This window comes from Heliangelus exortis, chromosome 3 (genome assembly GCF_036169615.1).
Source record: "Heliangelus exortis chromosome 3, bHelExo1.hap1, whole genome shotgun sequence".
NCBI lineage: Eukaryota > Metazoa > Chordata > Aves > Apodiformes > Trochilidae > Heliangelus > Heliangelus exortis.
In genome coordinates this window covers 39343812-39359792 of record NC_092424.1, presented here as the reverse complement: position 1 = coordinate 39359792, position 15981 = coordinate 39343812, and positions in this window count along the sequence as shown.

Sequence of the window (15981 nt, the reverse complement as noted above, 5' to 3'; positions counted from 1 at the left end):
CATTTCTGTTTCAGTGCAAAGGTTAAAGCAAGTGCCAGTTTTGCTTATAACAGGTTTAAGAAGGATCAAAACTCAAAGGGAGCCTTGCCAGCAAGCTTTGCTTTCCCACCCAGCAGGGATGAACAGCGTGGCAAATTGTTTGTTAAATTGAATCTCACGTTCTGTGCTCCAGCAGAAGCAAAACAAGAGGTGCCACAATTACAGCTTCATTCCCTGATTACCTGCCTCAGCGTGGCAGCAATAAGCATTCACGATTTGTCACTGCATGGCCAATTCATCTTTAAACTGAAACAGAGTCTTAATTGTATCCACTAATAGTCAGCTTCAATCAAAAATTATTCTGAGTCACTCCAGCTAGACTAGCTGAGCCTACTAGCACTTGCTTTCTCTGGTTAAGGGACTTGAATAAGATCACCCTGTTTTTATTTATGTATACCATCAGCCAGGGGGGAGCACTGGCAGCCACATACATTCTGGGACATCTTTATCACTTGACAGTAAGCTGGGGAGACAGGACAGCTGGGATTGATGGTTTAGTGCATGTGGCTCCTTTTTATGGCTTTTGCATGATTTAGGCAGAGCTGGGCTTGTGGATGGCAAAACTGACAGGAGGAAGGGCTTTGGTTTTAATTTTGCAGTTCCTGTTGATGACAGTAGTCATAAATTCCAAGGTGGTGGAGCTTCAGCTTGCATCTATTGGAGTAGAGAATGCAAACATCAGCAAGCCGAGTAAGAGCAAATCCTTTTTCCAAGGCAGATGTTTGGGTATGGGAGTCTGCAAAAAATTGCCTGGTGGATGTTAAGCCTCTTCCCACTTTGTAGCAGGCTGAGATTAAACTTGCAGCCTTTCTGGTTCGATAGCTGGGCACAGAACTGAATAATTTCCCCTTCTCAGAAGTCCCAGGGACTTTCTCTTCTTGTGAGCAGTGCTGGCTCTGTGGGCAGCCAACCTCCCCTGGGAGGTAAAATGGGTACAAAGGGCCCAAGCTGAGGACTTAGTGATGCGTGGTGGAAGCTGGATAGGGCCAGTGGAGGCTGTAGGGATGAGGTGAGACTTCAGCAAGGGATTCCCTAACCTTGAGAGGGGCAAAGCATCTCTCCTGTACCTGCTTTTCCATCTCATTAGATCACACCAAAGATCAATAGCAGGCAAATGAGCCTGGTGGCCAATGGCTAGATTGAGATTTTTCTTTATTACCACTCAAGTGGTAATAAAGCTCAAGTGCTACCATGGAAGGAGGAGGATGAGACTAATTTAGTTTGTCTTCTGGACATTAATTACCCAGGTATGTAAACCCTGCTGCTGCAGGTGCACCAAGGTGACAAGCACAGCTTTTTGGTTAAGCTTCTCCTATCAGAGTACTTCAGGTACCCTTGCAAATTCTGAACTATAAGTACAGCTCAAAGGCTTCAAAATTACCATAGTGGTGAAGAACCTAACACAGGAATTAAAGAGATGGTTTGCTGGAGAAGATGCATCAGTGATTCTAAAAACTGCTGTAGGGTGCTGTGAGGCATACAAGAAAATGGCAAGTGCTGGAGGGCACAGCAAGCTGTTTTGCAGCAGGAGGCAGGCAAAACTTGGCTCCTGATTCTTATACAAACCTCAGTGTCCTTTCACAAGTTTTTTAGACCTACTGAAAAGTATTTTTCTTGCTTCTCAGCACAATGGAAGCCTTTTCTCAACTTCTCTGTTGACCTCTGGAAGCAGGAAAGGAAGGTGTTTCCGTAGGACCCAGAAGGCTCAGGACAAGCTGCTTTGCTTTAATTCAGATGTGCAAATACCCACGTGTGTTGCATGGCCTCTCCCCGGCCGGGGGGTTCCTGCTCTGGCTCTTGCAGCTGGGAAGTTAAAAGCACTTCCACCAAATAAATAAAGCTGCTTCAAGATTTCCTCCTTCCTCTGCCTGCCAGCATCTCCTGGGGACAGATGATGTTTAATAGCTCTTTCTCTGCTGTTAACTTCATTCTGTCTTTTTGTGTGTTTGTATTTGTGAGAGCTCTGTTTTCACTGTAGGAAACTCCTTTCCTTGCTCCGGCATCTGTTGCCCCTTGCACCTCTGCTTCCTTAGGATGGAGCAGCTGTAGCCTCCCTCTCTGGTTTTCCTTCTTTTCCCCTCATGAATTACTTCTTACAGCACCCAGTTCCCACTCTCTCTGACTTGCCCAGGGCCACAGACCTTCAGCCTGTGCTTCTTACTGCTTGCCTCCACGCCTGTCTACTGTTGCTTCCTGTGCCTAAAATGTCGCCATTTATCAGTGTGTTAGTGAGAGTTGCCATACACTGAGACTGCAGAATTTTAAGTTCAGGTTTTCTGTTTGATGATTGTAAACTTAATATTGGCTCAGATTTCCATCTTCTCCTTCTCCCCCCATTGTCTTTGAGTGGCCCAGTACGGTGCCAATGGATTCTCCAGTCTTAGTATGTGGTTTAGGCTCTGACTTTTAACAAGACAAAATGTTGAAGTTGATCAGAAAAGTAGATCAATCCCTTCAGCGATTGCAGTTCAGTGTGGGAGACTCAACAGCCCAACAGTTCCTTGGAACAGTTGGAATAGTACAAGACCAGGACTGCTGAGCTCCTGCCCATGGTACAGTGCAGCTGTCTGGTTTTCCCCACCCGTCCCAGAGGCAGTGCCTTGGGGATACAGCCCTGCAGGGGAAGGGAGTGTGTGTGTGGTGCAACAGTCCTCCCACTACAGTTGGACCCATTCACTGGCCTGAGTGGGATTTTACTTGTGTGTTAGCAGCATTCATGGGCTTGCAGACTTGGGACTGAGGTTCAGCTGCTGGTACTTTTTCAAAGCAGACTAGATGAAGAGGGAAGGATATGAGAGAGGCAAAATAATTCAGTCACCTTATTTGCATGTTTCTGATGCCAAACACACCAATAAGCAGAAGAAATCTTGGATAAAGAGCAGAGGAGTTTGCAATTAACACTTTAAACAGATCTACTGACTGTAGGATCAAAAGCAGAGTAGGAAACGAAACACCCATGCAGTGTGACCATGACTCCAGCTTGATGATTTGATTTATGCTAACACTAAAGGCCCATAGGAAGCTGATGTTGCCTTGTAAACTCTCTCCTTTCATGTAAACTGCTTGCCACAGTCTGGCACCAAACAGATAATTTCTCTCTTCTTCTTGTCTTTTTATAACTGCATAATCTTCAGGATCTGATTCCTGACTTTACTGTTTACTTGCTTGCTGCTTAAAAAATTTCTGTATATGTGCCAGGCAGTATTTTGTTGACAAAAATCATTGTCACCAGAATTATGTGTACATGCCTGATGAAATGCCTTTAACTGACAGAATGCATTAAGTCACATGAATTTACTTGGCTAAATGATATTAAGTGGATTAAAACAAGAGCTTCATCAGACTCTTGCCTCTAAGGAAAGAATTCCATTCATTGATTGATTCCTTCAGTGATTGATTCTCTCTGAAGCTGGAGAAACCCATGCAGTCAAATGTATTTATTCAATAAACAGTCTATCATGAGCTTAAAATTGTTGCAAGAGGGTACAAAGATTAAGTGTGAACTTGTCTCAGGGCTTGACAAGCTCACTGACGCAGTGGGGGTCTCCAATATATTGGTTTGCTTCCTTTGAGATTTTTCTATTCCACACAGTTCTCCTCTACCTTTTCCTAGTACAGACTTAGCTGCAATCTTGTAGGTAGCAATGCTAGAGCAGGTATGTGCTCTGCTCATCTCTTCTGTAACATCTTCAATTTTCTTTGCTCCTTGGTAGAAGAAACTGGTTGGGGGAAAATAAGGAAAGGAACTCTTGTTCTTTGTACCCAGAGAGGTAACAGAGACTGAAAATGCTGCTTGCTCTTGTGTATGGAGATGCCTAATAATATGCTGTCATCTCTTCTGTTGTCAGAAAGCTTTGATTTTACCTCTTGGGTCTTTGTCCAGCTGGAGGTTGGGTGAAAAAGAATCCTCCTGCTGGGAGCTAACTTGCCACTCTAATAATTAATAACAATAACCCAAATTATTCCAAGTCAGATGAGGCTATGGGAGTCCTTTACACAGAGGTAAAAAAACTGATCCCCTGTTCACCTTTGGACAGCCTAAGTACACACCAGCCTAAGGCAGCTGATTTGAAGTAATTCTCTGCTTTTTCCCTCGGGGTGCCAGTTTTGGAGAAATCAAGGCTCAAGGATTATGTGCCTTTAATTCCTCATTTGGCTGAAAAGCCAGGGCAAAACCACCTGTGAACTCATCTATGTAGTTGTGCCTCTTGCTTAAATACAATCAGAATAAAGTGCATTAAACTCTGGCTTGTGACTTGCTGCTGCTACCTCTCACCAAGCAATTTTCCTAATTGCTTTTGTTTGGTGTTTTGGGTTAGGATTTTTTTGCAACTTCACTTGAGTTCTCTTTGTGGCTCTTCAGGGTCTGCGCCTCCATGCATGGCCTTCTGAGGGTTTTCCCAGTGTCTTTCCATCTGGAACACAAGTAGGGACTTTGCCCCATCTCTCTCTTCTCCACTGTGGCAGGGCAAGGAATGCACTTTCATGGGCAAGGGATGCACAAAATTAGCTGTTCCCTTTCTCACCTGTGAGTCATTATTTTTTATAATTAAATTATGGAAAATGCCACCAGGGATGTTTTTTTTATAAAAAACTCACCACTTTTTAAGTCTAGAAATTAATAGTGATAAATATATACATGGCAACAGACCTGGTCCTTCTTTCTGTTAGGATGGGTTTTCCTTTTGCCAACTGATTTATCTGTGAAATAAACAAGTAGTATTGAAATTAAAGCACATTAATATAGCTGATTTGTAAATAAAATAGTTAGCCAGACTGAGTTGAAACATAAATAGAGACCAAATGTTATAAATATAATGAGAGATGATGTTCATGTTTAGAAAAAAAAAAACATCAAACCCATGATCATAACCCTGCATGCTCATGGTAACAGAGCAGTAGGCATGTGGGCTGGTGGTATAGCAGGAACTGCACTGCCTAATACTGTAAATGTTAAGGTAAACCTGTTATTTAAATACTCATCAATTATAAAAAGCATCTTGAAGGTACACAAACAGTTACCCACTTGAAGAGTTTTCCTGGAAACACTTCTCAGAAAAAATTATTTTGTTGAATCGTGCTGCAAATCTCATGTCAAGCTCTGGGAGGGGGAGAAGGGTGTCAAAACTTCCACCTCTTCCCCTGAAAAATATCTGAGTGTGTAAGGGGGGTTTGATTTAACAACCTGAAAATAGAAATGGAGAGATTATGGTCACAGGCATGTAATTTAGGGGACGTGGCCAAGAACTGCTGCTCCCCTATAGAGTTTGTGGATAGATATGGAGATTATTCAGTACGATGCACTTGAGCCCCACAGGGAGGAATCAATTGACACCCAGATGTATTGGGGGTAGGGACGGTGACAACAGATGATAAATGAAAAGCATCGCAGTGAGAACAGACGTACACTGGAAGGACAGCATGATAAATGTGTGTCCTGATATTCACAGTGCCCCAGAAAATGCTGCTGATCTGATACAGGTTTAGTAACTGCAGGCGTGTTTGAGTGTGGTGGTGACTTGATTGATTTAATTAGCTCTCATTAATGGCATTGAAGATAGTTCAACAACAAGCAACCAGAGAGTCTCACTGAAGTGTTGCGTGTTAATTGCTTGATGATTTGTGTTATGGGATGGCTCTTTTGCATAAGTACAAATTAGGTGGTGAGCTGTTTGGAAACACTCATGTCTATCATTGCTGGGAGGGACAAGACCACTGCCTGGGCTGGCTGTATCGTGCACCTTCCCCATGCTGGAACAGGGTCTCTGTCCCACAAAGATTTACACCCTCAAACAAGGCTCTGGACACAGCTCACAGGGCTCCTTCCCTAGTCACCCCTCTCCTTGAGGGGTTAACAGGAAGGACCTGCAGATCAATATCCTCATTAACACTTATAAATTATTCTTTTGTTCTACATTGACTCTGAGAAGAGAGAGAGCTGGCCCAGGGAAAGTTATAATTGCCCCTGTGCCTATATATGCTCACATATTTTTTATTACTTTTTAAACTTTTCTCATGACAGCATTTTAACATTCAACTTGATGCTTTCAAAACAATTGCAAAATGATAAATCAAGCTGATTTCCTGCCAACGTTTTTATTTAATGTAAGAAGTAACTAAATTTGATATTGCCTGACTTAGGTGGGAGTTACCTGCCTTTGCTCTGAACTTCACCACTGTTTATAGAGCTCCATGTCTGACCTGGCATTTTCCATGCCCCGGATCTGCCTCAGGATGAGCTCTGTGAGGATGTTCTGTCTTGGCCAGCAGGAAAATGGCAAGGGAGCACAGCATGTCTGTGTGCTAACCTGGTTGTAAGAGATACTGATTTTCCCCTTTGCCCAGGTGATGAGGGGGAAACAGGCTGAGGGTGAACACAGAAGATGGCAACGTGGAATGGCTAGGAGGGGTAGCACTGCAGCAGCTGGACATGGGAGGAGCAGGAGCCGTGTGATATTGACTAATGCTGCTGTATCCAAAGCAGAGAAGCTGGGGCAGAGGATGGAAGTGATGTCATGTCTTTGCTGGGATGTAATCACTGAATTTAAAATTACTGGGCTTAACTTGTTTAAGCCAATACAGGCCCATAGCAATTCTAGTGTTGGGTTTCTTTTGAAAGCTTTGCTTTGGTAACCTTAGGACTGTTTAAAGGGCATTATTTTGGGGTGAAGTTCCTGTGCTGCTAACAGAAACCATGACAGGAGCCCACCCCAGTGGGGCAATTCTTATGCAAAGTGGACATTGCCAGATGACTAACTTAGAGCAAGGGCTTGTGGAAATAATACCTTTTTCCTTTAAGGGAAGGGCTGGGCTTTATTCTCATCCTCAGGATGGTTTTACAAGAACAGTAATTAATGGATTGTTTGCCATTTCTGTGTGGGGAAAAAAAAGATACCATGTCTGTGCCATTGTAGAGGAGGTACATCACCACACCTCCATCCTTTTTCAAAAAAGCCATGACAATAGTGTTGCTGTCAGATTAATTTTGCAAGTGAAAGCCATTTTCGCCTCTGGTTCTCCCAGCTGCAGGCTGTGAGACTTCTGTCTGAGGGTCAGTCCCTTGGTCTGCCTCTGAAAGCTGGAGGAGAGAAAAAAGATGTGTGTGTCTCCCACAGCAGACACTGTGAGATGGTCCTCTCTTGAAGGCCAGAAAGGGTAAAAAAAACAAACAAAAATACCCCTTCACAGATAAGGGTTCAATCCCAGCTGTGAGTGCATTGGCTGAATATTGCAAGAGCAGAAATGCACAGGCTTGTTGTACCCATCTTTCATGACTGGATGAAGCCCAGAGATGGTGTACACTGTATTATGTACCTCGTAGGGTCTTCCCTTTCAGAAGCAGTTTAAGATACCATCCTTCCCAACTGAGCATTAAAGTGGTACAGTCCTGGTGCACTTCAGTTTTCTCATCACCCACACCACCCTCTGTGGGACAGTAGGAAATCAGGTTGGTTACTTGCCTCTGACTGTAAGGCAGCATTATAAACATTTATGTGGGAATGATTCCTGTGGCAAAATTATCTGTACAAATATCCTCACTGATGAGGTTGGTTTTGAAATGAAAAGCAATGCTTAGGACTGGCTTGGCTGTCTCCTGACAAAGCTGCTCCCTGTGAACATCACATGCCACCGGACGACCCTAGGTGAAATGTAAGCTGTGCTTCCTAAAATAACCACTCTTTCCCACCTTTTTGCCTCTATTCCATACCTGACACTGCTCAGAGATGGTGGTGAAAGGGGGCATGCATACCAGTGTGCACTCTCCATGTTCATGACAAAGCCAGAACTTTCTGGGCTGTAATGCTGCATCATGTTCAAGTCTTGTCTGTGTCTTTTGTTCTCTTGCAACTTTCTACATATGTTATTGGAAGTAATTTTGCATCATGAGAAAGTGGTTGCTTTGTCCAAGTTTTTAGGGCCAAGCCAACAAAGCTGATTACAGCAACAGAGCAGTTGCATTCTGATGAGGGGCATTTTGGAGCTGTGCCTCCCCAGAACCAAAAGAATGATGCCTTTACCTTTGCTTGAGATTTGAGAGGAAGATTCAGAGTCTGTCACCTCTGTGGGGCTGAGATAACATAGCTTTTTCTGCTGGTAAGAAAAGACACAAAATAGCACTTATCCCTGTGGCAGAGTGAAACCAGATTCTGCATGTACAGATGCACTGTGGAGCAGTCACATATTCTGTGAATTATACCTTCTGATTACATGGGTCACTGAACTTCACTTAACCTGTGACTTTGGGAATGTGATGGCATTGAGAGGGCTAAGAAAGCAGTCTCTTTCCTTGAAGAAATTAATAGATGTTGACCATCTATTTTGCCCTAAAGCAAGGCAAACAAAGATAAGAATGAGTTTTCACAAAGACAAAAATGCCATGTTTTCAATTTATTATAGCTTTATTACTCCATTATATTGCTTTGATATTAATACTAAAGTGACTCAAATAAATTCCACAATTATTTCCCAGAGGTTATCTCTGTTGAGTACACTTTCTTCAGAGAAGAAATCCTTGTGACTGGAAAAATTCCTGCTAGATCTAGAGAGCACTAGGTTATCTATGCTGAGAAGGATGAAAGGCTCCAGCACTGATCCCTGTGGCTCAGCAGCATTCCCACACAGCTGTGAGCTTGGTTCAACTGAGGCTCCAGAAGGCGAGAACAACTTAACAGCAGGAGCTAGGAATATCTGCCCTTTATCTTTTCAAAGACTAAAAGCTTGGGTATTGTTTGGAGATTTTTCTATGTTTTTACCAACGCACCCTTTCTTATGTGCAAAATGCACTCTGGGGAAAAAAAGAAAACAAAAACCCCCAAAATGAAACAAACAACCCCCCAAAAAACATAACAAAACAAACAAAAAACCCCCCAAAACCACTGGATCTTTAACATTGCTGATTTTTCTGGGGTGTAACCTTTTTTCAATTCTTTTCTAAAATACAATACCTCAGATTGTAGATTTGATGTGGAGATAAAGTACTGCAGATGGCTGCTTTACACTCTGTGCCCTTCCTACACCCAACATGAATGCTGTGCTTTTCCTGAAATTGTCTCTAGTCCTGTTCAAATTCTGTGGAGAACTTGTTTTAATAATACCTTGTCTAAAGAAACAAATTTCATTATTGAAGAACAAAAGGTTCCCTGGCTTTTAAAATATACAACCTGCCTGTATGATATACACCCTCTCTGAGCAGGAAGGGTATGGATTCTGCAAATCCTGACTTAGGGAAGATGTTTGAGAAAGACCTTGGCCTTTAAAGCTGTTCAAATACTGATATTAAAAGCCTTCCCTTGATGTTCCCAGCTTAGCAAAATGCCTTGTTACTGTTGTGGAGGGAGGTGTTGCTCATCACTTTGTTAGCTGTATCTGGGGAGTTATTGGAAGTTTTCATTAAACCAGAATTTAGGATAAGCAAGTTGCAGTGATCCAAGCATAAATATCAAATAGAGGTTTTTTGAGATACGATTTTTTTTTTCTTGGCTGGATAACTGCAATAGCTTTATTTCTGAAAGCAATGTGTTGTAACAAGAAAACTCAGTGCACAAAGTAGCATGGATGAATGATGTTTTTTGACTGAATTAGCAAAGTCCTTCAGATGTCTGCAGGTGAGATCCATAAAAGAAGCTTGTCTGAGTAAAAATGCTTGCATTGTCATTGTTATGCAGAAAAACATCAGGGGACCAAAGGCATATATACCTGTCATGGCCTACTCTCTATTATAAACAGCAAGGTTTTATCTGCAGCATTCTCTGTGCTTCACAAGATGTCAATTCCTTCTCTCCCTTTGGAAACAGAAGTTAACTTGCTTTGTGAATGAAGGTGACTTTATCTAGGCTGTCTTTCACCTAGTGCTGGGGCTCCCCATCCTTTTTTTCTCTTCTGAGGTAATGAAAATACAAAATCCAAACTTTTCAGTAAACCAGCTCTTGCATTGATACATATGGATCTGGTTAAAGTGAAGACTTTTTCCCGTAGGTTTATCTGGAGTTGTTTTCTAACACTCTTATTTGGACATGTTCTTTTGAGTTTTGTTTGGTTTGTTTTTTTTCTCAAGTTCCTAGATTTAGATGGAGATTATGCTCTTTCACTGTTTCTCCCATGTGAATGGTTTCCCAGCAGCTTTGCAGATTTAATAATAGCCAAGGGTAGAGAATTATGCTCAGAGCAGCACAGAAGGGGACCAATTGAAGAGGCAAGAAAAGCTAAGAGCTGCAATTCTGCAAAATAGTTTCTTCCTTTATGTTAGACTCTTTGGGCAAAGCTTTTCATTTGCTACAGACACAAATCTCAGCTAATTCTTGCTGTTGTTCTGCCAATTTTATTGCAGCAGCAGTACTGATGGAATTGCTCAGCAGTAGGGCATGTGGCTTCACACTGGCATCTCTACCCCAGGCATCAAATATGCTTTCCCCTTCCTCCTACCCAGTCTTGATACAATTTACAAGAGTCTAAAAGAAACTCCTATGGAGCTGAGCTTTAATAGTACCAATACTGATGCAACTACCACATCTTTCCCTTGTGCAAGCAAGAGCTATTTGTGACTGTGGAGGAAGGGAAACAAATTTTAGGCTGTCATTCCTAGTTTTAGCCTTTTTCCCAGAGTTTTTAGGCATAATCACTGCTTCCCAGCAGAAATATGTTCTCCATAGCACGTTTCATGATGCCCTCATGTTCACCCAGCTTCAAGATAGTGAACCTTAGTTCAGTTGTCTTGCTCTAGAGAATATCCTGGATTCAGCTGTTGCTCATGAAGAGGTTTAGGGGATAAAATATTGTACCAAACTTGTTCCATAGCTCCTGTGAAACTTAGTTGAGTGCATTTTATTAAGCTTTATTACAGTGTCCCCCTGTACCTAGATTAGAGCTGCTTGGCCAGTGGTTAAGTCTTGCTGGAGAAGTGTTCAATCTATGAGAAAAATGGTTGGTGTCAGGGTTGCTGACAGGTAAAGGCATCATGCTGTCATCCAATTTTTTATTAAGGAAAGAGCCTTTGCTAGGAGAGCTCTCTTAGAGCACTTAGACCCTCATTGCCCACTGTCAAGAAGCTGGCTTCTGGATTAAGGAGGTGACAAAAAGCCAATTGAACATCACCGCAGCGGGGAAGTTGGATGGCATTTGCTGAGTGCAGCAGCACTGTGCCCTCAGCAAGCAAGGGAGGAAAAGGCATTTGCTCTTGCCTTCATAGCAGGCTCTATCCGAGCATGGCAAATCTCATCATTATTGTAATTAATGTATCATCAGTTTGTCGTTACTCTGGTCATCTGTATGTCGATGCTTCTACCCTCTCCGGGCTTTCCCATCTAGAGAAGCCTGTAGAATGTAAAAATGAAACTTGGAGATGGATTACACTAAAAATCTCCAGTCTGGGAGGAAGCTGGATATGTATTTGAGGTGTGTGCAGATAGAGGGTTGGTTATTCTCTCAAAGAGGCAAATAGGAATGTTTAACATTGGTTGGCACTGTGAGAATTTTCTGGCCTCACTAAAGGTTACATGGCTTCATGAGGCAGGTGGTTGATTACAAGTTGTGTGGCAAAATGAGGAGGCAGAGGAGAGGACTGCATCTGATCTGGCAGAGAAAGCAAATCCAACTCAGTGCCAGGGTGTGTGGAGGAAGCTGGAGTGTTTTGCCCAACTGTGAAAGCTTTGGCTGTTGGGATCATGGGGAACAGGTAGCTTCAGTTCTGCTGGTTTATACAGGCAGCAGCAAAAAGTGTGCAAGTTCTGCAGGCTTTGGTGGCCAGCATAATTAAAATCTATGCTAAAATATAGATTAACAGAGGGAAAGCGGTCCTTCTTGTCTCACCTGAGGTGCTGACTTCAATTTTATTTTCCAAGATGATTGTAAAAAGTGGTCTTGTCAATTGAACGTCCCCCTCTAATACCAACCATAGGATATGACTTCAGAATCCCTGATCCTGACAAAGTAAACCCACTGATGTTGTGGGGCCAGAAAGATGTTCCTGAAAAAGGAGGAGTTTTTAAAAATTGACGTATGTGTGTGTGTATAGCTACAGGGTTTTATTGGTTTTTTTGTTGTTGTTTTATGGGTTTGTGTGTTTGTTTTGGTTTGTTGGGTTTTTTTAAGAAAATGGTAGTCGTTTTCACAGAACATGCAAAACTGCTCCAACAAATGGCATACAATATTTGCTTGGTTTTGCTTATAATTAAGGAGCCCAACAATGTTAATTAGATAGATAAGTAGGAGGCCCTGATTCCATAATGCACTTGTGAATTCCAGTGTGTGAGAAGTTCCCATGAAGCCACGAAGAGGATGCTTCCTTGATTACAGAGGGATATGCTTAAGTGTTTTTCTGGAGAGAGGCCATCAGAAGTCAGATGTAAGGACTCAGAGAAGCAAAGCTATTAGAGCGGTAAAGCTGATTTAGCTAATGGTCTTACAGAATGGGATCTTAATTTCATGAATAAAGATAAGAACAGAGAGCAGGATGCTTGTGGCCAAAAGAAGGGGGCTCTGTGTGTTTCTCAGTAGAGACATAGGCCAAGAGTGATGGCACAGTTTTCCTGTAATTAATTATTTTTAGCTTCCTACATGTCCAAATCTTATTGGATAAAACAGTCTTGCTCAGCTTGCTGCTGGTGGGTTCTCTGGGAAAGGTGAGAATTCAGCCTTTCCCAGATCATTTACTGGAACAGCACAAATTTGTATTTTGTTATTCCAGGAGGCTTATGAGGCTGTGAGCCTCATAACAGGCTGAAAGAGGCTATGAGCAGCAACCAAGAAACAGGCCCTAAGGAGGGCTGCCTAATTTTATTGGTCCCATTTGAAAAATTACATCTCTTCATCTCCTCTGAAAAAGAGCTGAGATCTGTCTCCTCCTGCTGTCATTTCCAATCTAGCCAGCTTTGTACAGCATGTAATCACAATACCAGAGCAATAATATTTCATCCAGATGTATAAGGGGCCTTCACTCCCTAGAAAAGCAAGGAAACTACAATTAAAATTTTTTTACCTTCACCAAGAGAAGAAGAGTATGTGGGCTCTCTGGGTTTATGTAAATATCTACTAAAATAAAGGGACTTCTAAGCTAAGGATATATTTTTTTATCTCCTCAGGCTGGAAGAAATGGTATCCACAGCTAGTTATCTCTGTGAGGTGGCAAAGAGGGGAAAAAGCTGAAAAATAGAGACAGGCATATGTGTCACTAAATTGATGTACCTGCTCTGCTGTGGGATAGTCACATCAGTGTTGCTGCTGTCATCTGGCACCACTGCAGGCATTAAGTGAGAACAAATCTGTCACACTTCATTTACCAGGCTTTGATGATGGATTTGGTGAAACCATTCTCTGGGATGATGGCCTCTCCTCTCGTAGAAATGCCATGGGAGCAGGCAGCATGTTCCAATGGCATCACAAAGGGGACAGATATCCCTGGGGGAGAAACAGAGTTGGGCAGGGCTTGCAGCCACAGTCAGAGAGGGTTATGGAAAGTCTGCAAGCTGCTACAGCAGCTTGGTACAACACAGGGGTTGTCTGCTGTGAGAATAAACTCTGTTACTATCCTAGGGGCTTCACAGTAATTTCTTGTTCATGGATGGATCTTGTTGTGTCCAGCCAGGAAACACAGGCTTTAAAACCCAGATGTATCAAACATCCAGTGAAGTAAAAAGTGTATGGTTTTGGTGTGCGGGAGAGAATCTGACAGATAAAGTGTGACCCTGTGAAATCACAGAGGGTATAAAGAGGGATGAGGAAACCACAGGCCATCTCTTCTATTCCTTCAGCAGAGACTTTTTGTGTGTAGGCTGGTAAAAGCTGTCTCATGCTTACCATAATGACAGTGATTCCTAATCTAATGTCAAAATTAGCCTGTAGCCCTTGGAAACTCAGTGAGTGAATCAGTGGGGTTGGGATGAACAAGTGTATTTTGATGCATTTGGATTCCCAGCTTCCCCAGAAATCAATGTCAAATGTACCCTTTGGCATCTGAAATACTTTTAAAATCTGGCCCTAAATATATTTACCCTGCAGGATGTATCTGTGTTGTAATAAAAAGCGTGGAATTTATGACAAAATCTGTCCTGTGGCAAACCATTAATGCTACTCTCCCTGAAATTAATAGCAGATGCAATGCTGATCATACTGCAGAAACAATTGGGAAAAAATATTAAGAGGATTTTTGGTTGTTGTTTTTTCCTGGAAAAACAGGTGAGTATCCCAGTACCCATAGAAACTCTTTCTGGACTATGTTGCCAATAGATTTATATGAGCCTGAACAATCAGTGATCTCAGATTGGTTCAAGAAACAGCATTTGGTGAGTGTCCATGCACTGCAAGGCACAGATAGGGCTTTTTGCTCACCTACTGTCCTGGTTCCTGTTGTTAAATTGTCACCCACCATACTATAAGCATTGTCTGACAACCAAGGCAAGCTGAGTTTTGTGTCCTGCACTAGGACAGACAGGGGCTGTGTTAGACATGCCCAGGGTGTTGTCTTGCAAAACCTTCTGGTGAGCAGCAGGTCCCTGTTTTGGGTATCCCTTTTATACCTTTCTTGCACCCCCACTGGGGCTGTGCTGGCCTCTGGAGCAGCATCATGAGAGATGTTCCATTTTCCTGCCTCTCTCCATGAAGCAACAGGGCCTGCTTCTTCACTTTATTTTTGGTGTATTGCCAGCAAAAGCAGAACTATTAAAGTTAATTATATATATATACACACATGTATTTGTATTTCATAATCAGACAGTTAATTATGGCTTAGGGAACAGATGGCAGTCCCTGGCATTTATCTATTCATAGCTGTTGTAAAGTGAAATATATATATTGCAACTAATTATGATTCATTATAAAATGTGGAGGTAATTGTGAACTTGGCCCTTCCTTCATCACATGTTATTTGTTTGAAGAGTGCAAGTTGTTTTGGGATACCTGTAGGTGGAGTCCCTTTGCTAACACCTTTCTTCTCCCCTCTCCACAACTTGAGTGAAAGTGCCTTTGACTTGTTACTAGTGTACTTTAATAGGAGAGTTCAGGCTATTGTTTACTTTTTTCTTTAAAAGATTAGAAAATGTTTAAGTCATTCTTTTTTTAAATCCAGATGGATGGTATAGAAATAATAAGAGCCCTAACACTGTTGGAAAAATACGGAGATGAGAACTCTTCAAAACATCTAAGAAATACTTGCTTTCTTTTCAATGTTTTCTGAAAAATTATTTTACTAACACCTGTGAAACATTGTAACACCTTTTCATACACAACCCCAGGATGTTTCTGTTGGGAAAAAATGTTTGCAAAAATGTACATTAGGAAAAGTTTGAAAACCATTATGGAGAACGAGGAAGCTGAGTTTTGGTTTCCAACACCTTCCAGCACCTTATACACTCTCCATATGCTTTTTGGGGTCTTTTCTCAGCAGGAGAAGACCATCCAGAGCTTGGAGCATTTGTGCTCACTTTAGTGTCAGACCAGGAGACCACGTTCTCAAGTTAAGTTAGACCTGATGAAGGGTGCTGATTTCACAAAGGGAGAACAAAGCGGATGAGAGTGAAATGCCAGAGGGATATGAGCCTACGTGCCTGATGAGCTATAGTGAGTTTTTTTTTCCTTAGCAGTTAACTTTTAAGGCATTTTGCTACTATTCAAATTAACATTTTCAGAAGGGAAGAAGGAAACCCAACATTGCATCCTGAGGAATACCATTGTTTCTGACCTTGACCACAAAGCTTGCAAAGACTAGAATAAACCTGTAGGTGCTTACTGGACTGAAACAATGGCCACAATGTAAAGCTCCTTTTAAGTAAGGAAGAAGCTAGATTTGAGGTCACTATTGTCTTCAGCTGCTGTGTTAGGACCTAAAATGATGTGACCTACAGTTTTTTAGGTTTTTTAAACTAAATTCAGGCCTGGAAGTATATATGTGAATAAGTCTACCTACAGATGTGACAGGTAAAAGCTCTTAAGCTTTGTAGACTGTGGCACTGA